This window comes from Tiliqua scincoides, chromosome 9, assembly GCF_035046505.1.
Source record: "Tiliqua scincoides isolate rTilSci1 chromosome 9, rTilSci1.hap2, whole genome shotgun sequence".
Classification (NCBI taxonomy): Eukaryota; Metazoa; Chordata; class Lepidosauria; order Squamata; family Scincidae; genus Tiliqua; species Tiliqua scincoides.
In genome coordinates this window covers 8,684,408-8,706,155 of record NC_089829.1, presented here as the reverse complement: position 1 = coordinate 8,706,155, position 21,748 = coordinate 8,684,408, and the positions used below count along the sequence as shown (strand labels likewise).

At 46.3% G+C, this 21,748-nt stretch overlaps 1 protein-coding gene and 1 pseudogene across 1 annotated transcript in view; both read right to left on the bottom strand.

The window, feature by feature from the left end:
* Positions 1–21,748, bottom strand: part of PRDM16 (PR/SET domain 16) — a 472,618-nt gene that overhangs the window by 204,606 nt on the left and 246,264 nt on the right. The gene's annotated exons all lie outside the window — the stretch shown is intronic.
* LOC136660817 (5S ribosomal RNA) lies at positions 8,151–8,271 on the bottom strand (annotated as a pseudogene).

The window sequence follows — 21,748 nt, the reverse complement described above, 5'->3', positions numbered from 1 at the left end:
TGGCTGGCGATAGGAGGCTATGAAATACAATATCTCCGTCTTCAGGGTATGTTTGATTTTATATGGCATTCTTATCAGGCTCTAAAAGTCCCGTGTTTGTGAGCAGACAAAATGCACAAAATGTATGGTGGTTTTTGCTGAAAGGGAAGCGGGCAAAACCAGACTGGGAGCTCTACATTCCCATGTGTGGAAATGTACGTAGATCTAATGTGCCTTTCATCACATAATGACTTCTCTAGTTCAGGATATATTTTTGTCATGATCCCATTTAATTCGTTTCATTGATAGGGAATCTCCCAGCTGGGGATTCACAGGACTAAAATATGCATCATATACAGGGAAAAACAACAACAATATAGATAAATCATCCTTGTTCAATTAAAAAAAAAAAAAGATTCTAAATGTTCCAGGACTGGGGTCGAAAGCACAAAATGGTGCCAGGTGGTGAGGTGAAGCAAGTCGTGGACCCTCAAATGGGTGGATGGAAGACTGAGTGGCTTGTTCTTTTGAGTGGTCACCTTGTCTGTGACCAGACAAGGTGCAGCCGCCACAGACACCAGTGGATGGGCAATTTAGGGTACAATCCTAACAGTGCCCGGGGCCGATGCAAGTCCCTTGTGCCGGCTCAGGAAGGTTGCAATCATGCCATAAGGCATGTTTGCGCCTCCTTGAGAGTTGGCTGGGCCAGCACACAGAGGTGCGCTGGCCCGCGGAGGCTGAATCCAGTCTCCACACCGACATGGGGAGGGAGCCTTGCGTCAGTCGAGCTTGGCCGATGCAAGGCTCTGGGGTGGACGGGGAAGAGGCAGGGAGAAGGTGGGTGAGAGGCGTTCTGGGGCATGGGGAGTGTGGGTGGAGGGCGGTCCCAGGGATAGGCAGGAGGGGAGCAGAAGGCAGGGCTGGAACTCGGCAGTTATGCCGGATCCCAACCCCCATTCCTGAGCAGCGCAGAGCAGCTTCAAGCTACTCTGCTCTCCTTGGACTCAGGCCTCCTCAGGAGGTGGCACAAGTCTGAGGAGACCAATAGGGGCTGCGGTGGCTTACCCAGGGGTAAGGGGAAAAGTTTTGCCTTACCTTCAGCTGAGCCACTTTGGAGCCCTATCATGCACCAGATACAGTGCAGGCCTCCTGGCCTGCCTGTTCCAGCACAAGATAGGATTGTGCTATTATTTGCATAACAATAGTTTATGTTTAGTTCCTCTGAGCTTTGTGACCACTTTCCAAACTGCTCCAAATTCCCCTGGGGGCGGTGACCCACACTTTGAGAAGAGCCCTTGTCTCAACATCTGATTTACTGTGCAGTCCTAGCCATGCCTACTCAGGACTAAGCTCCACTGAGTTCCATGAGACTTACTCCCAGGTAAGCATAGGACTGCAGCCTCAGGATCGAGTCTGATTGCTGCAGACTCCCATAGTCACATACAAACCATCTCCCAAATCCATGCTTTTTGCCCGATTCCTTTGCCTGCGAAATGAACACAATTTGGAGGGGGGGGGGAAATGTTGCTCTTTAATATTTGGACGCAGACCCCTAAGTTAATAAGGCAAAGTATGCTATAAATTAGACAGGCAGGTTTTTGCTCATAGATATGATCCATTTGTTCTTTTCATGCCACCCTTTGGAGCTATGGAATTGACCTCTCTATTGACAAAGTGATAAAGAGGAGTGTGCTTTGAGTATCGATAGCCTGCTCGTTAAGATGATCTTTAATAATCATAAGTAAATAAGGAGCATGCATATATCTTCTGCAGCCAGAAAACACCTGACACTTGTAATCCCCACCTAGAATGTGAACCTAGGTTAAAGAAATCAAGCTAAACCATAGCCTTTTCACTGAGTAGAGTTACCAGATACAAAGGGGGACAGAGTGCCTATACCTTTAATCATTGCATAGAAGAGGGAATTTGGGGAGGTGCAGCTCAACATGGAAGGGGTTAAAAAGCTGCACCTGCCCAAATTCCCTCTTCTGTAAAATGGCCAAAGCTATAGGCAGTCAGTCCCCCTTTGTATCTGGCAACCCTATCACTGAGGTGCACAGATCTATCCCAACTTATACAGACTGGCAGATATTTGGTAGTCTAACAACTCAGTTCTAAGCATGTCTACTCAGAAATAAGTCCCATTGTGTCCAGTGAGTCTTACAATGCAATCCTAACTAGGTTTACTCAGCATAAGTTGAGCTGCCTTGAGTCCCTTCGGGGAGAAAGGCGGGGTGAAAATAAAGTATAATAAAAGTATAATAATAAGTTCCATTATGTTCAATTGGATTTACTCCCAAGTAAGCACATACTGTGTAGACTTTCAGCCTGGTTAGGACTGAAGGGTGGTATCCCTAGTATCTGTGGAACGGAACCTCCATGGATACTGGGGCACACCTGTAGTAGTGGACATTTATAGCAGTGAAGTACAGTAAATATCACGTAACTGTTGGCTAACATGAAATTCTACGAAGTCCAAAAATAAACAAACAAGAAGAGTATATATCAGGAGGCGAGTTTGCAACAGAAAATACTCAATATCCAATTTCATAAAATATTGCCCTGAGGCACTGAGCCTCTAACCACCGTTTGCTGCTTTGTGCCTGGCTTCCCAACCAGGAAGTTACTGGTGATGACATCATGTTAGTTACTTCCCGTGGTAGGTATGATAATTGGACCATTCCACTCTGCCTTTTCACCTCTCTCATCCCTCTGCCTCCTGCTGCCACTCCCACTTCAGGAATCTGAAAAAGGCTGAAAGGAGCAGGAGAGCAGAGAAGGAGCCTAGAGTGATTTCCAAGGGATAGTCTAGGCCCCCACTCTTCTCTTCTCCATACACTTCCCCTCCTCTCTGTCTTTTAAAAACCACTTGGGAGGGACAAAAAGGATGTGGCACTAAAGGAGGGTTGGCGAGACTATGGGCCTAGTCCTATCCAATTTTCCAGTGCAGGTGCAGATGTGCCAGTGGGGCATGCACTGCATCCTGTGGTGGGGAGGCAGACACAGGTCTCCTCAAGGTATGGGAACATTTGTTCCCTTACCTCGGGGCTGCATTGTGGCTGCACCAGAGCTGGAAAGTTGGATAGGATTGGGCCCTGCATGTGCTCTCAACTGGACACCACGGGGAGTACCAAACGCCATGCAAAGTGGAAAAGCAACTTGTTGAGCAGGGCTTGGGCCAGCCCTACAGGCCAAAAGAGTTTCAATGAAATGAGTAACATTTCCCTGGAAGCTTTGGCACACATCCCTAACAGATAGCTATGTTCTATGGGATTCAGACAGCAATCTTGAGCATGTGGCATGCTCAATTTGACACGCATTGACTGGGAAGTTACAGTGCAATCCTATGTATGTTTACTCAATTAGTTGGGACTGTACCTTTTTAGGGGGACAACAACTAAGTGGAATACATAAGCTAAATTTGCTTTGCACTTTGGGGCAACAAGACAGAAGGCCTTCCAATGGTATACAAAAGGCATTGTCTGATCTTGTATCTCGAGTCAGCCACTTATACAGTGAAGAGAATTTTTTGAAAAAAAGTAACTATACATGTGAAATGCGGATAACATCCTGGGGGAGGAGGGCTATTTTTCCAGCGCTTCCTGGAAGCAAGCCCTGACAGAAAGGATGGGATATGTCAGTTTGATACCCACCAACCACTGAGTCAACTGACAAGATAACATGACAAGGTCTTAGTCAGTCTGTATGATCGACAGAGAAAAATGACCCCTATTAATTCTTCAGGAAGAAACAAAGTAGCATCCGGAGAGGTGAAAGCCGCCAATCAAAACGGAAGGGGGGGGGGTTTGGTAGGTTTTCACACCTGCTGTGTTGAAACATCCTAGCAAGGTGAAAGTGGGGGGGGGGGGGGGGAATGAAGTCTGTATCCAGAACATCGACGAAGGGTCAGCTCCCTCTTTCAGTTTCAGGACATTTCTTTCAAAAAGCTCAGAGCAGAACTGACCTGAAAATACCTCCCTCCAGTTTGCTCACAGTCTGCAAACTGGGGGGAGAATGTGGCTGATTTTGTTAAGGTGAGGGGGAATTCTAGAAACATAAGAGTCGGAGGTGGTCTTGGAGGTCATCTAGTCCGACCTCCTGCTTCATGCAGGAAATTAGAGGCAACTCTGAACACAAGTTGCAGGGCAGCAATGTTGGGGGTATAGAGTTGGCTTTCATTTTCTGCCTGTGGATTAGCCGGAACAGAATGCTGGAACAGATGGGTTTTGAACAGCAAGAAATAGGCAGTGAATTGAAGGGGCAGGATCCTCACTACCACTGCTGCCTCCCCAGTAAGTCATCCCCCCAAACCGCTGATCTCCGCATCAAGCACTGATGCAAGTCCTAACATTTGAGAAGGCTTGAGGCTTGACTATGGTGGGCCACTGTGAGATACAGGAAGCAGGACTAGATGGGCCTATGGTCTGATCCAGTGGGGCTGTTCTAATGTTCTTGAATGTTGTATGTGCCCCAGTTTGAGTCCAGCAGGTCTCAAATGGGAAAAATTGCTCATATTAGCTCCACTCTAGTTCAAACATGCAGCTGTCACTACCCACTCTGCCAAAGATCTCCAGCAGCTCCTGGATCGTTTTAGCAAGGCCTGCCAAGATTTTGGACTGACAATCAGCCTGAAGAAAACACAGGTCATGGTTCAGGATGTGGACTCACCTCCCTGCATTACAATCTCTGTGCATGAACTGGAGGTTGTCCATGACTTTGTGTACCTTGGCTCAACGATCTCCGACACTCTTTGTCTAGATACCGAGCTAAACAAACGCAGTACCACGGTAAAGAAGCTACCACGTTTTCCAGACTCACAAAGAGAGTCTGGTCCAACAAGAAGCTGACGGAACATACCAAGATCCAGGTCTACAGAGCTTGTGTCCTGAGTACACTTCTGTACTGCAGCGAGTCATGGACTCTTCGCTCACAACAGGAGAGGAAACGGAACACTTTCCACACGCGCTGCCTCCAACGCATTCTCGGTATCACCTGGCAGGACAAAGTTCCAAACAACACAGTCCTGGAATGTGCTGGAATCCCTAGCATGTATGCACTGCTGAAACAGAGATGCCTGTGTTGGCTTGGTCATGTCGTGAGAATGGATGATGGCCGGATCCCAAAGGATCTCCTCTATGGAGAACTCGTGCAAGGAAAGCACGAGACCACAGCTGCAATACAGGTAGACCACAGCTGCAATACAAGGATATCTGCAAGAGGGATCTGAAGGCCTTAGGAGTGGACCTCAACAGGTGGGAAACCCTGGCCTCTGAGCGGCCCACTTGGAGGCAGGATGTGCAGCGTGGCCTTTCCCAGTTTGAAGAGACACTTGGCCAACAGACTGAGGCAAAGAGGCAAAGAAGAAAGGCCCATAGCCAGGGAGACAGACCAGGGACAGACTGCACTTGCTCCCAGTGTGGAATGGATTGTCACTCCCGAATTGGCCTTTTCAGCCACACTAGCCGCTGTTCCAGAACCACCTTTCAGAGCGCGATACCATAGCCTTTTGAGACTGAAGGTTGCCAACGTACTAGTTCAAACTCAAGTAAGGGCCCAATCCTATCCAACTTTTCAGTGCCAATGAAGCTGCAGTGCAGCCCCAAGGTAAGGGAACAAACATTCTCTTACCTTGAGGAGGCCTCTCTGACTGCCCCCCCCCCCCCGCAGCACACATCTCATTGGCACAGCCGCATCGGTGCTGGAAAGTTGGATAGGATTGGGCCCTAAGTCCCATTGAGTTCAGTGGAATATCCTGTGAATTGCTACAGTCCCACACACCCATATGCGAGGTAAGCCACCCTGCTGAACATAGGAGGACTAGGGCTGCAATCCTATGCTCACTTCCTCTGAGTAAGCGCCACTGAATACAGCGAGTCTTACTTCTGAGTAAACATACATAGGGCTGCGCTGTAACTTCCCAGTCAATGTGTACCAAACTGGGCTGTCACATGTGGTCTGAATCCCATTAAGAGAAATCAGATTATTACAAGGTATAGTATGTGGATATAGTTACGTGACATCCCACCTTGTCCTCCCCCCACCCACATATTTTGAATAAGCTGTTGAATTTTGGGTGCAATTTGTCCTGGAGGCAAATCACGCCATTGTTTTGCCACAATATCGCAAAGACTTCTGCTGCTGAAAAACAGGATACTTTAAAATAAAAATTGTTAACTCGGGAGAGAGTGGTTCCTGTTGGGAATGGTTTTGTCCAGGGCAAAGAAACAATGCAGGGAATTAAACAGACCCTCATTTCTTCCTTTCTTCTGAAGTACGAGTGGGCCATTGATATTCACGCCGGAGAAAGGTTAACACAGCGATGCCGCGGATTAACTTTCGTCATAAGCATATAATCGCTTTCCTATTTTTAAATAATGCACAATGTTGTTTTTATCGGAACAGATGGGGGGTGCCAGGTGAGTTCACTTTTAAGAGCTGTTGAAACAATCTCGGGCACTATTTGATAATATTATGCTTGGAATGATAATATTATGTTTGGAAAGACCCAATATTTTATTTCATCCGCCAGACGACAGAGAGTGGGTGGCAATCCTGTTGCTTTTTCTCGAGTCAGGAATTCCGGGAGACGAAACGGAACACGGTTTCCATTTTCTGCATGGGGTGACAATGCCTTCCATGGGAGGAAATTAATGTTCGTTGGAGACATGGAATATATAATTCCAGGCTAATTCTGGCCTGTCTCTTGAAAAATGCTTTATCTGGGAGACGCCAAATGACCGCGACATTTCAATGAGTTTTCGCTTGGTCTGAAGCTCTGACAGCCGAATCCAAGGCATGGATACCTATGAGGTCCACTGAGTTCACTGGAACCTGCTCCTAGGTAACTCCCGGTGAACTTCATAGGATTTACTTTTGAGTGGGCTTTGCACAGGATTGCACTGTAAGAGACACAGAGTGCTCTTCTGGTAAACAGGTCGTGTGACTGGGGATTGCACCCAAACTTACCAAGACAATAATGGACAATGTTTAAAATGTATACTCCAGGGGTGTCAAACTTGTTTCACATAGAGGGTTGAATAGCATTCATCATGCCTGCAGAGGGCCAGAAGTGATGTCATTATCTTGTTGGCATCCTTCAGTCTCGGAAGACTATGGTGTCACGCTCTGAATGGTGGTTCTGGAACAGAGTGTCATCTCCAGTGCGCGAAGCCTGGGTAAAGTAGGTATGGAGGATAGGCTGTTACCCATGCAGCAAATCCCCCCTCCATGTCGCTGAAATGGTCCAGTGGAAAGGCAGAGGCCAATACGGTTGGTTCCAGCGGCGTTGCAGGAGTTGCCAGAACGTGACTGTGTTCAGCCATGAACTGCCTCAGGGACTCCGGCTCCGGATTTTGCCTCGAGGTTGACTCCTGAAGCCTCTTCCATAACTGGATGTAGCCACAAGGCAGTGGAGGTTTGGAATCAGAGTTTTCCTTCTCTCAGATGAGCTGCCTTCCCAGGCTAACAAGTCCCATCTACCCGGTGGCTGTTTAGTCGCCTCTTACAACAAGTACAGCCAAACTGGGGGCCTATTCTTATCCCCAGCCCCCAGGGATTTTTGACCTGTCATTAAACAGGTCAAAAATAAACACTTTTTTCTCACTTAGGAACTTATTAGCTGGAAATGACAAAAGAGAAAGTATGCAAATCTCGATCATATTTCGAGATATGGGACAGCCCAATTTTCATGCAGTAACACCTCGGCACTGCTCAGTAGTGGAGAGCCTGAGGGTCAGATAAAAAGCTTCCAAGGGCTGCATCCCTCCTCAGGGTCTTATGTTTGACACCCCTGGTATACTCATTTCTGTAGAAAAAAGCAGTACAGTCTACAACCCCAAGTAAGATCACAATTTTACAATAAAAATATCATTTGAAATAAGTAAAACAGCAAAGACCATCACAACCCCTGTATTGCAAGATGCCATTCCCTGACTAAGAGCAATTTAGGTTCACCTGGTGGGGTGGGATGGCCCAGGTACTGAAGCCAGAACAAGGACTTCCGAGGTGTGATTCAGACTGCAATACTAACCTCACTTTCCTGGAAGTATGGTTGGCAACCTTCAGTCTGGAAAGACTATGGTATAAGCCTACAGCACCCAGTATTCCCAGGCGGTCTCCCATCCAAGTACTAACCTGGCCTGACCCTGCTTAGCTTCCGAGATCATGGTATAAGCCTACAGCACCCGGTATTCCGAGGTGGTCTCCCATCCAAGTACTAACCAGGCCTGACCCTGCTTAGCTTCCGAGATCAGATGAGATCAGGCATGTGCAGGGTAACAGTTGCCTGGAAGTAAGACCCATTGAACACAATAGGACTTAGAAGTAAGACCTGAGTAGACCTGGTTAGGATTGCGCCCTCATTCACCAAGGAGAACATGCCAAACTAGAAAGGTGAGGTTGTGCTACCAGGAACAGTTGAGGGGGGCCAGGGGCATAAGAGGAGGTGGTCAAGGAGACAGAACAGAAAGGAGAGAGTGGAAGAGAGTGAACAAAAGAATCAATCAACAAAAGAACATAAGAAGAGCTCTGCTGGATCGGGCCAAAGGCCCAGCTAGTCCAGCTTCCTGCAGTGGCGTCACTAGAATTTGCATCACCCGGTGCAGGAGGCCTGCACATCACCCCATGCAGTGGGCAGGGCAATGCCCCAGGTGGGCATGGTGATGTACCATTGCCCCGCCCCCACCAGTTTTTTGGCTGTACCTTTTGTTAGAACACAGATATTTCAATGTGGATTGTTTCATTGAATTCTGCATGAAATTACGCATTGATTGATATTGATCAATCGCATGATACGCATTGATACCACATGATGGTATTATTCCTCCAAATTCTGATTTTAGTGATTTTGAAAACTTGTAGAGTCACACACACACACACACACACACACACACACACACACACACACACACACCCATGAACTTACTAACAACTTATTGCAGCAGTTCTCAAACCTTTAGCACTGGGACCCACTTTTCAGAATGACAATCTGTCCAGGACCCATTGGAAGTGATGTCATGGCCAGAAGTGACATCATCAAGCAATTAAAATAAATAATTATAAATAATTAAATTTTAAAAAAAATAATTAAATAAGGGGGAGCCAATCCTGTTCCACGTGGCTTCGTTTCAGGCTCAGACTCCAGCTGGGGGAGAGCTTCTTGGGTGTTTTTTAGGGGGTGCATTCATTCGATTGGGACCATTCTGGTGTCATTGGATTCCTCTCAGCCTGCCCTTTCCAGTGGACTATGACAAGTGTGCCTATTCGCGAGCAAACACACGTTACGGCTGACTTTCACTTTCCATAGGGCTCCATGCATTTTTTCGGCCATATCTTTTGAATGAAAGGAGCAATTTCAATTCTGTTCTTTGCATTGCACTCCGCTGGCCATTCCGCATCCAACGGTATATGGCATAACACGGTAACTCCTATCCCCGCAATTTTAGCATGTCCTCCCCCAGGGCGCGTCAGCCCCCGGCATGTCACCAGGTGTGGCCCGCACCCCCCACACCCCCCTAGCGATGCCAGTGACTTCCTGTATCTCAGAGAGGCCCACCAGATGCCTCTGGGAGCACACAAGACAACAAGAGACCTGCATCCTGTTACCACTCTCTTGCACCTGGCCTTCTAAGGGAGCCTATTTCTAAACCAGGTGGTTACACAAACCCATCACAGCCTGTAATCTGTGATGAATTTTTCTTCTAGAAAACTGTCTAATCCCCTTTTAAAGGCATCTAGGCCAGATGCCATCACCACATCCTGTGGCAAGGAGTTCCACAGATTAATTTGTATCTTGTATTGGCAACCTTCAGTCTCGAAAGACTATGGTATCGCGCTCTGAAAGGTAGTTCTGGCACAGCGTCTAGTGTGGCTGAAAAGGCCAATCCGGGAGTGACAATCCCTTCCACACCGGGAGCAAGTGCAGTCTGTCCCTGGTCTGTCTCCCTGGCTATGGGCCTTCCTTCTTTGCCTCTTAGCCTCAGACTGTTGGCAAAGTGTCTCTTCAAACTGGGAAAGGCCATGCTGCACAGCCTGCCTCCAAGCGGGCCGCTCAGAGGCCAGGGTTTCCCACTTGTTGAGGTCCATCCCTAAGGCCTTATCCCTCTTGCAGATGTCCTTGTATCGCAGCTGTGGTCTACCTGTAGGGCGCTTTCCTTGCACGAGTTCTCCATAGAGGAGATCCTTTGGGATCCGGCCATCATCCATTCTCACGACATGACCAAGCCAACGCAGGCGTCTCTGTTTCAGCAGTGAATACATGCTAGGGATTCCAGCTCGTTCCAGGACTGTGTTGTTTGGAACTTTGTCCTGCCAGGTGATGCCGAGGATGCGTCGGAGGCAGCGCATGTGGAAAGTGCTCAATTTCCTCTCCTGTTGTGAGTGAAGAGTCCATGACTCGCTGCAGTACAGAAGTGTACTCAGGACGCAAGCTCTGTAGACCTGGATCTTGGTATGTTCCGTCAGCTTCTTGTTGGACCAGACTCTCTTTGTGAGTCTGGAAAGCGTGGTAGCTGCTTTACCGATGCGCTTGTTTAGCTCGGTATCGAGAGAATGAGTGTCGGAGATCGTTGAGCCAAGGTACACAAAGGAACCTTGTGCAGGGAACAACGACAACCACTCTTTATAGCCTTCATAGATCTCACAAAGGCTTTCGACCTGGTCAGCAGAGACGGCCTCTTCAAGATTCTCCCCAAGATTGGATGTCCACCCAGGCTCCTCAGCATCATCAGATCCTTCCACAAGGACATGAAGGGCACTGTTGTCTTCGATGGCTCCACATCAGACCCTTTTGACATCCGAAGCGGAGTGAAGCAGGGCTGTGTTCTTGCACCAACCTTGTTTGGGATTTTCTTCGCTGTCCTGCTGAAGCAGGCCTTTGGAACTGCAACAGAAGGCATCTATCTCCGGACCAGATCAGACGGAAAGCTCTTCAACCTCTCCAGACTGAGAGCAAAATCCAAAGTCCAGCTGAAATGTCTGCGTGACTTCCTCTTTGCCGACGATGCAGCTGTCACTACCCACTCTGCCAAAGATCTCCAGCAGCTCATGGATCGTTTTAGCAAGGCCTGCCAAGATTTTGGACTGACAATCAGCCTGAAGAAAACACAGGTCATGGTTCAGGATGTGGACTCACCTCCCTGCATTACAATCTCTGAGCATGAACTGGAGGTTGTCCATGACAGATTAATTACATGCTGGGTATAGAAATATCTTGTTTGTCTCTCGTAACTCTCCTGAAACTCAATTTTAGTGGATGTTCCCTGGTTCTGATGTTGCGTGAAGAGGGAAAAGAACATCCCATTGTGTTCAGTAGGGCTTACTTCCAGGAAAGCATGAATAGAACAGCCGTCTTTGCATCATACAGCAAGTTGGGGAGGGAGGGGAGGGAGGACGATAGAGGGTGAAGTGTTCATATTCCAGCTTGGCTTCTTTTCCTTGATTATTATTATAATATATTTTTTTCTTCCAAGAAGAATGTTTCTGCTCAGAGAGTGGAGGGTTTAACACACGATGCCACATTCTTTTCACCAGCTTTCCCTGCTGAGCTAAGTGAGGCGCGATGTCGATGAAGTGACCCTGACCCAGCCAAAGTCACAAACCAGGAAAACATGAAGGCTTTTTGCCCTGGAGAGGGAGGCAGAAGTTGTAGCTCAATGGTAGAGCACCTGCTTTGGACCTGGGACTGTCTGCATGTGATCTTGGAGCTCTCCAGGTCGGGCCTGGAACAACCCTTGCCTGAGGACTCCGAAGAGTCACTGCCAATTAGGGTCGATGGTACTGAACTGGCTGCACCAGCGGCCCGACTCAACTAGGCAGTTGTCGCTGCTTGGAACGGAACGTAGGACCCTGAGTGCTTGTCAGTGTGCTGTAGAATTCCCCTACCCACGTGCATCATGCCTGCTAATCTATGCCCTTGCAGGTAGCTGCGTCTTAATACTCCATGCTCCTTTTATAGCCAGTGGGTTTGCTTTCACAGCTTTCTCGTGAATGAATGGCCAGGTTGCTATGGTCATATTGAAAGCTGCTTTGATGCACTTAGGTATGTACGTAATACATACCTTTGCATCCTATACGGTACTCAAGGTGGCTTACAGCAATTAAAGTAATAACAGACAACAAATGCAAAGCTTAAAGCTGCAACCGAAAGTGAACATGATATTAGGTTAAATGCTACCCAAAAAAAAACACAAAAAAAATACTAGCTTTCAGAATTTTCTGGTAGACATTTTGCAAGAGACTACTTGCACGAAGGCCTCTCTCCGAAATCTGCAGCTGCACCACCTCAACTGGGGTGTCACCTTTTTCTTCTCTCAGGCCTTGCTGATATTTAGAGCTGATGATATTTAGAGTACCCTGCGCATGCCTGATCTTGTCTGATCTTGGAAGCTAAGCAGGGTCAGGCCTGGTTAGTACTTGGATGGGAGACCACCTGGGAATATCGGGTGCTGTAGGCTTATACCATAGTCTTTCGAGACTGAAGGTTGCCAACCAACCAGGAAGAAGAGGAAGCAGCCATGAGCTGTTCTTGCGTCCTCAGCCTAACAAAGGAGAAAGCTGCTTCCATAACTGTCACCAGCACCCGACAGGGCCGGCCCATCCATGAGGCCAATTGAGGCAGTCGCCGGAGTTTGCAGGGAGGGGTGGTGTGGTATCTACCGCATGTGGTGCCGACCACTGTCCATCACCTCCACTGCTCCTCCTCCTCCCCTCCCTGGCTTGGAAGAGAAAGAAAGGTCAGGAAGTGGAGGGCTAGGGATTCCTCCACACTTCCTCTCAATTCCCCTCTTCAGTTCAAATCACCATTCAGTCATGAAATTTCTCTGAATGACCGTGGGTCCAATTCTATCCAACTTTCCAGCTCTGATGTAGCTGCACTGCAGCCCCAAGGTAAGGGAACAAGTGTTCTCGTACTTTGGGGAGGCCTTTGTGACTGCCCTCCCTCTGCAGGATGCAGCACATGACCTGTTGGCATGGCTGCATTAGTGCTTGAAAATTGGATAGGATGTCTCCCAACCTAAACTACCTCACATGACTGTTGTGTCAGGAAGATAAATGGTGGGGGAAGAGCTTCATATGCTACCCTTTGCTCCTTGGAAGCAGGGCAGTATATAAATGTGAAATAAATTGAGGAGAAGGCAATTTGAACCATCCTCATTCTAGGTACTCACTACATTGGAAAGCAGCCAAATATTTGTGGTTCTCCTAACTTTTCTAAATGCTGCTTTGCAAAAAATCCAACCCGGAGTATTTATTGCAAACCCTTTCTGAATTGGCTTCCTTCTATTATGCCAAGAGGCAAGAGATGTCTCCTTCTGAGTAAGCTTGCCAGAAGGCACTTCTGTTTATGTCTTAAAACTATGACCAATATTTCACGGACACCACAAATGTTCATAACGCAGCCAGAGGCTGGAAGAGGAAATTTCTTTATGCTGTTGAAGAGGGTTTATTATAGTACATTTTTTGGATCAAGGCATCCAAAGTAAATAATCATTCATCTGCATGCAGCCAAATTCTCTGAATGGCCAGAGAATCTGGACACGCCACCAAGGAAACTCTTGCTAATACAAAACTCACAGCATAATAAAAGACTTGCAAATCTGGCAGTGCCCCAGCCCCACAGCCCAAATCTTTGCCGACGGCAACGGTGGAAAGCAAATCCATATAAAGGCAATGCCTTCTTTAAGGTTTTTCAAAAGTGCTGAGCCAAAAATGGGGTGGGGTGGGGGCGTTCCTGGAAATTTTTGTCTGAAAAAGCTGAAGAGCCTCTCCTTCAAATAATTTTTTTGCAGGATTCATTGTTAAAGATTGGGAAAAACGTTAAAGTGAACCCTGATTGGCTAGGATCACAAATGGGAGTTGTATAGGAAGCGTTAACTTAATGAATTTCTGTTACCTTTAAAACTGTTTGCAAATCAGCTAAATCTGACTACATAGCCCTGCAGTGTCATCTTGGCAGGTATGTGATCCCTGACTGGCTGAGCCAAAAATTCTCCTTGTATTTAAAAACAACAAAAACAGAATTAACAGACTGAGGAGCAGACTTCCAACTCTTTAGAGTTGGAAACAAAGCAGTGACAACATGGAAACCATGTTGAAATCAACAAGAACACTCATTTCTTACCTGAACAGCTTTCACCGAAACAAAACTATGAAAATTTGCCACATTCCCAATGAAGGCGGGCACACTGGCCACACTGATGTTCTTGCCTTGGACATTGGTGCAAAGGGGCCTACACACATCAGACTTTTCCATGAATCCAAACATTTTATTGCATCTGCTTTTTTCTTTTTTTCTTTTTTAAGTTTTCTATATCCTTGGGACATTTTCCAAAGCATGAAAATAACAGCTGGGGACAAGACATCCAAGAGATTTCCCAATTCAACCACTTAACAGCTATAGAAGAAGAAGTTCTTTGCCGCTCCTCCAGTCTCCAAGGCAGATGTCAAAGACAGTAGAGTAGGACCATAGCTCAGTTGTAGAGTACCTTCATATCCAAAATGTCCCAGGTTCAATCCCTGGCATTGTTACATAAGGTTGGGTGAAAAACCTTTGTCCAACATCCTGGAGAACCACTTTTGGTCAGGGTAGACCAGTGGTGCCCAAACTTTTTCGACTGGTGACTCTCTTGACCTATTGGGCCATTGGCAATGGCTCCCCATTACGGCTACAATCCTATACATTGTATAGGGGGGATGGGTTATTTTGTAAGGATTCCACGACTCCCCTGGTTGGTTTCCGCAGCTTGCAGGGAGTCATGGGTCACAGTTTGGGAACCACTGGTGTACTGTAGACAATATTGAGCTAGATGGATCAAGGAACTGAGGGCCCAATCCTATCCAATGTTCCAGTGCCGGTGCAGCTGTTCCGATGGGGCATGTACTGTATCCTTTGGTGGGGAGACAGTCACAGATGTCTCCTCAAGGTAAGGGAACATTTGTTCCCATACATCGGGGCTGCATTGAGCTGCACCAGTGCTGAAAAGTTGGATAGGATTGGGCCCTGAGTCAGGATAAGACAGCTTTGAATGTTCCCAAACCTCTCTACCTCACCTTCATATCACTAGCATTCCCTCAAAGAGCTGAGTGTCATATTTATATCCCTATATACTTTATACAGTCTTGTTCAATTATGAATGAATTGGATTGCTTCATATATATATTTTTTCCTATAATATTAAATCCTTTGCCCTTATGCCATTTAATTGTCTTCCATGACAGCCCTGGCATCCATCATGGCCCCAGCTGTCCCCCTTAGCCCCAAAGATAAACCATCCAGAGGGTAATAAATGTCAAGCTGTGATTATTGATGCTTTCATGGAAATTGATTATCTATTTGAGAGACATAGACCAGTGATATATGGCCATCTCTTTGAATTCACACCAGCTCCTTGGAAAGATAAAGAGTTTGATTAGATTTTTTTTTCTATTAATTCAGATTTATTATTATTATTATTTATTTCACAAAAATAGTTTCAACAGCCTGGGAGATCAGGTAAACATTATGGTCCAAGTCTTAAGAAATAAGCAAACTGTATCCCTCTGAATGTTGGTAGCCTGGGTGCAACTCTGTGCAGGGGTTTACATGTTTTGGATAGTTATAGTTGCTTAGCATACAAAGCCCACAGAAATCTTACATCAGAAGCATCCCCTTATTGCAGTTCAAGCAGGCTTACTCAAGAGTTAGGCCCAATGAATTCTACCAGTCTTTTTCCCTAGTAAATATATTCTGCATTCCAACTTTAACATTTATCATCAGAATATTATTAAAGTGCAATTTTAACGTATCTTCACTTTTTTTCCCTTCTTTTAAAGAAACAAATACTTGAATTATTTGTGAGCTAACAGGGATTTACCCCTTCTCAGCCTTCAGGAATCAACTCCCACTAAGAAGTCACCTCCTGTCAGTCTCAGTTGCAATACTATGATGCAGTTTTCAACCATTCGTATATACCAGAATGTTCGACAAATAAGTTTTTAAAGAGGCTTCTGTAGCAAACAAATGAAAGAAGTTTCCTTGTCTCTGTCACCTTCTAAAAAAAACACAAGGGAGATTCCAAGATTCGTTCACCTCCTGCTAAATAGAAGAGAACAATCACAATACCAGAAATGTCTCTTTGTCTAGTTAGCAGAGGACAGCTTTGCTTACAGCAAATCTCAGGTCCACCTCCTGACATCTCCAGCAGGGCTTCTAGGCAAAGGATCTGATCCTGTGCATGCTCACCTAGGAGCAAGTCCCACAGGATTCAATGAGACAGGATTAAGACAGCACCCCTTAGGCCTTGAGCAATTCCCAAATTGCCCAACCACCTGCCTCTACGCTCAGTACTTCACCAGATGGATGGAGAGACACAACAGAGCTGCTTCTGTTGAACTTAGCAGGCAAAAAGAGGCAGTGCTTCAGCCATCCAAGACCCAAACTATCCTTACAGGTTCCTTATCAGCATCCATTGGGGATGACTTTAAAAAGTGCACCTTAGCCCAGTTAGCAGAGGCCGATAAGGGGAAAGCAATAATTTACATTTCAGGATTCTTGCAAGGGTAACATCCAACTAATGCATGTGAAATGCTTTTCATGATGAAGTAGGTGCTATACAAATGCCCAGAAGTTCCACCACACTGAATATTTTACCTGGTGTTTGAACAGAAGCGCATAGGTAGGCTGCAGAAATTTTGCTCGCTCATGTCCGGTTGCTTTTATTGGATGAGCGATATGACACTCGTGCAGTTTTGTAGGTTTCTTTGAGCCACGGTATGTCTTTGCCAGCAACTGGAGGTGTCCCAAGATACATGCTCTCTTTCAATGACAAGGGGACCCCACTGGGGACTCAGAGCCTGACCCAGGTTGTTTGTTATCAGCTGAAACACTTTCGCCGTGACGCAGCTAATGAGGGCACTGCGGATAAATAGGTTGCTGGCTCGAAGCTTCAGGAGCAAATCATGCTCCAATTTATGAGCCCTCTTATCTGAAATTAACAAAGCTGCAGTGCGCTGATGAGTCGAAGTTCACACAGCAGTTCCGTGCTTAACTTGAAGAGCAACTCAATCAGGCCTCGTTCTCGTGGAGGTTCTCAAATCAAGATTTCCCTACCTTGAACTTCCTCCTGAGATGCAAACTTCCACACTCAATTCTGATTTCTCCTTGGATGGTAATTCTTTTGGTAACCCAATTGTGTCAATTAAGGTGACCAGCTCTGTGATTCCTGGTGATGTGTTTTTTCAGCAGGATCTGGAAAGTGATCCCAACTGCAATCATCCAGGCATTAGTCACATTAGTCACAGGTTAGGCTACTGTAATGCACTTTACTTGGGGTGGCCCTTGGAAATTGGTTTTGAAACACTAATTTGTGCAGAAGCAACAGCAACCCTGGCTGTTGTCCAATATGCCTTGCTGAGGGAGAGTCAGCATGGCTTCCGTAAGGGTAAGTCTTGCCTCACAAACCTTATAGAATTCTTTGAAAAGGTCAACAGGCATGTGGATGCGGGAGAACCCGTGGACATTATATATCTGGACTTTCAGAAGGCGTTTGACACGGTCCCTCACCAAAGGCTACTGAAAAAACTCCACAGTCAGGGAATTAGAGGACAGGTCCTCTCGTGGATTGAGAACTGGTTGGAGGCCAGGAAGCAGAGAATGGGTGTCAATGGGCAATTTTCACAATGGAGAGAGGTGAAAAGCGGTGTGCCCCAAGGATCTGTCCTGGGACCGGTGCTTTTCAACCTCTTCATAAATGACCTGGAGACAGGGTTGAGCAGTGAAGTGGCTAAGTTTGCAGATGACACCAAACTTTTCCGAGTGGTAAAGACCAGAAGTGATTGTGAGGAGCTCCAGAAGGATCTCTCCAGACTGGCAGAATGGGCAGCAAAATGGCAGATGCGCTTCAATGTCAGTAAGTGTAAAGTCATGCACATTGGGGCAAAAAATCAAAACTTTAGATATAGGCTGATGGGTTCTGAGCTGTCTGTGACAGATCAGGAGAGAGATCTTGGGGTGGTGGTGGACAGGTAGATGAAAGTGTCGACCCAATGTGCGGCGGCAGTGAAGAAGGCCAATTCTATGCTTGGGATCATTAGGAAGGGTATTGAGAACAAAACGGTTAGTATTATAATGCCGTTGTACAAATCTATGGTAAGGCCACACCTGGAGTATTGTGTCCAGTTCTGGTCGCCGCATCTCAAAAAAGACATAGTGGAAATGGAAAAGGTGCAAAAGAGAGCGACTAAGATGATTACGGGGCTGGGGCACCTTCCTTATGAGGAAAGGCTACGGCGTTTGGGCCTCTTCAGCCTAGAAAAGAGACGCTTGAGGGGGGACATGATTGAGACATACAAAATTATGCAGGGGATGGACAGAGTGGATAGGGAGATGCTCTTTACACTCTCACATAATACCAGAACCAGGGGACATCCACTAAAATTGAGTGTTGGGCGGGTTAGGACAGACAAAAGAAAATATTTCTTTACTCAGCGCGTGGTCGGTCTGTGGAACTCCTTGCCACAGGATGTGGTGCTGGCGTCTAGCCTAGACGCCTTTAAAAGGGGATTGGACGAGTTTCTGGAGGAAAAATCCATTATGGGGTACAAGCCATGATGTGTATGCGCAACCTCCTGATTTTAGGAATGGGTTAAGTCAGAATGCCAGATGTAGGGGAGAGCACCAGGATGAGGTCTCTTGTTATCTGGTGTGCTCCCTGGGGCATTTGGTGGGCCGCTGTGAGATACAGGAAGCTGGACTAGATGGGCCTATGGCCTGATCCAGTGGGGCTGTTCTTATGTTCTTATGTTCTTATGTTTCTGGGCACAATTCAAGGTGCTGCTTATTACCTGTGTTTGCTGAGCTTCCTTTCTCATCATAAGAACATAAGAACAGTCCCACTGGATCAGGACATAGGCCCATCGAGTTCAGCTTCCTGTATCTCACAGCGGCCCACCAAATGCCCCAGGGAGCACACCAGATAACAAGAGACCTGCATCCTGGTGCCCTCCCTTGCATCTGGCATAGCCCATTTCTAAAATCAGGAGGTTGCACATACACATCATGGCTTGTAACCCATAATGGATTTTTCCTCCAGAAACTTGTCCAATCCCCTTTTAAAGGCATCCAGGCCAGATGCAGTCACCACATCCTGTGGCAAGGAGTTCCACAGACCAACCACACACTGAGTGAAGAAATATTTTCTTTTGTCTGCCCTAACCCTCCCAACACTCCATTTTAGCGGATGTCCCCTGGTTCTGGTGTTATGTGAGAGTGTAAAGAGCATCTCTTTATCCACTTAAAAAGTAATTAATTTTTTTTCAAGATTTATTAGTATTAGTATTAGTATTATTAATTTTTTTTCCCTGGAAATAAATTGAGAATCCATTGGATTAAAACGTAAGTTTAATGTTCATGGTGAGTAAATATATTTAACAATTTAAATGCTAATTTTAATGCTAGATCTGAGTTAGGGATTAAAGACATTTTGGACCAGCAAGGATTATAGAGGAATTGTGCTGGTAATCATACAAGCCAGTGCAAACCAAGTTAGTTTTAGTGGGTGTGGCTTGCGGCTGTGGCGTGTGTGGCTGTGTCATGGGCAGTGAAATTAGCAGAATGTTGGTGCAAGACTGGGCTCTATTGAGTTCGGGGGTGCTACGCATATTGGAATACAACACACATATTTCTTAATGTGTGTATACATTTTTTTGCAACAAAATGTGCATGCAACAATAAAACCATTTGTGTTTGTTTATGTCTCACAGCTCTCAGACATCTGAAGAGTTGCATACGATGTGGCTCTTAGGTTCCCAAACTGTGGGTTGGGACCCACTGGTGAGTTGTGATCTGATTTTTGATGGGATCAAAGTGAGATGGAAAGATCATATAATTAATTGGTTCAAGCCCTGAGGCTCTTCAAAAATCAGATACTGTAGCTACTAATTACCCTGCAAAGAGCTCAGCTCCTGCAGTTTGCAAGACAGCTGCTAATTACCCTGCAAAGATTTCAGCTCCTGCAGTTTGCAAGTATGTGTAAATATAGGGAGATAATTGTTTGAGATAATATAGGGAGATAATTGTTCGCTCACAACAGGAGAGGAAACTGAGCGCTTTCCACATGCGCTGCCTCCGACGCATCCTCGGCATCACCTGGCAGGACAAAGTTCCAAACAACACAGTCCTGGAACGTGCTGGAATCCCTAGCATGTATTCACTGCTGAAACAGAGACGCCTGCGTTGGCTTGGTCATGTCGTGAGAATGGATGATGGCCGGATCCCAAAGGATCTCCTCTATGGAGAACTCGTGCAAGGAAAGCGCCCTACAGGTAGACCACAGCTGCGATACAAGGACATCTGCAAGAGGGATCTGAAGGCCTTAGGGATGGACCTCAACAAGTGGGAAACCCTGGCCTCTGAGTGGCCCGCTTGGAGGCAGGCTGTGCAGCATGGCCTTTCCCAGTTTGAAGAGACACTTTGCCAACAGTCTGAGGCTAAGAGGCAAAGAAGGAAGGCCCATAGCCAGGGAGACAGACCAGGGACAGACTGCACTTGCTCCCGGTGTGGAAGGGATTGTCACTCCCGGATTGGCCTTTTCAGCCACACTAGACGCTGTGCCAGAACCACCTTTCAGAGCGCGATACCATAGTCTTTCGAGACTGAAGGTTGCCAATACAATACAATAATTGTTTGAGGGTCTTTTTCTGGTTTTTATTACTTATAAATAAAAAAAAATATTATTTCTTTCTAGAGTTCCCTTTTTTTTTAAGTCTGACAAACCCAATAGAATGTTGTTTTAAAAAGTGGATCCCAGTGCTAAAATATTTGGGGACCACTGCGTTAATCAAGTTTGGCCACCCCCTGATTTAGGAACAATTTATTGATTTATTTTACATGTAAATTGCTTTGTGAACTATTCCTGTTGAAAAGGAGTGCATACATTATCTTATTCTTACCCTTATTCATATTCATCATCATCATAGCTGAAAAGGAAAGCCAGTTTACAGCTCATACCATTGAGACTTTGGATGACTTTGGCTGGCCATGGAGCCATTGGGGTGTCTATTTAGAAAGCCCTTTCCTTACATGACACATTTCTGGGTTTCTTTCCACTGATAGTCCCACCAGGACCTCCGTTTCCTGATAAACTGGAATTCCTGATACACAATCCAAACACATTAAGGTCTCCCTTACACCCTCCTGTCCTCCGCTCTGTTCTTCACAGTTGGCTCCTGCCTTCCGGCGCATTAAACAGAACAGACACCTACCCTTGTTTTTCCCCCAATGGAACGGAGCACTTCAGCCCCCTTGCAGAGTATTGCTGCTATCTAAGCACCACGTCCACGATAAAAATGGCTTAACATTTCCAATCCATCTCACTTTAAAAAAAGAAAGATGCAGACAAGGGCTGGCATTAAGTCTAATGCATTCCTCTGGGGGAAAATAATGCATTGCTCTGGGTTATTCTACTGAAGACCCAACTCCTAAACAGTTTCCCCATTAAGAATGTAAGAAGAGCTGGCTGGGTCAGGCCAAAGGCCCACTGAGTCCAGCACTCTGTTTCACCACAGCGACCCCCACTGGGTACCTCTGCGAAGCCAACAAGCAGCTAATTAAGGCAAATACCCCTGCCTCACCACTGCTGCCCCGCAAATGGTGTTCAGAGGTATACTGCCCCTATATATGGATATTCTACTCTACTCCTATAATGGCTAATAAGGGCATAAGAACCCTGCTAGATCAGGCGAAAAGACTACAGCATGTAGCCTAGCATCCTATTTGCCCACAGAGGCCAATCAT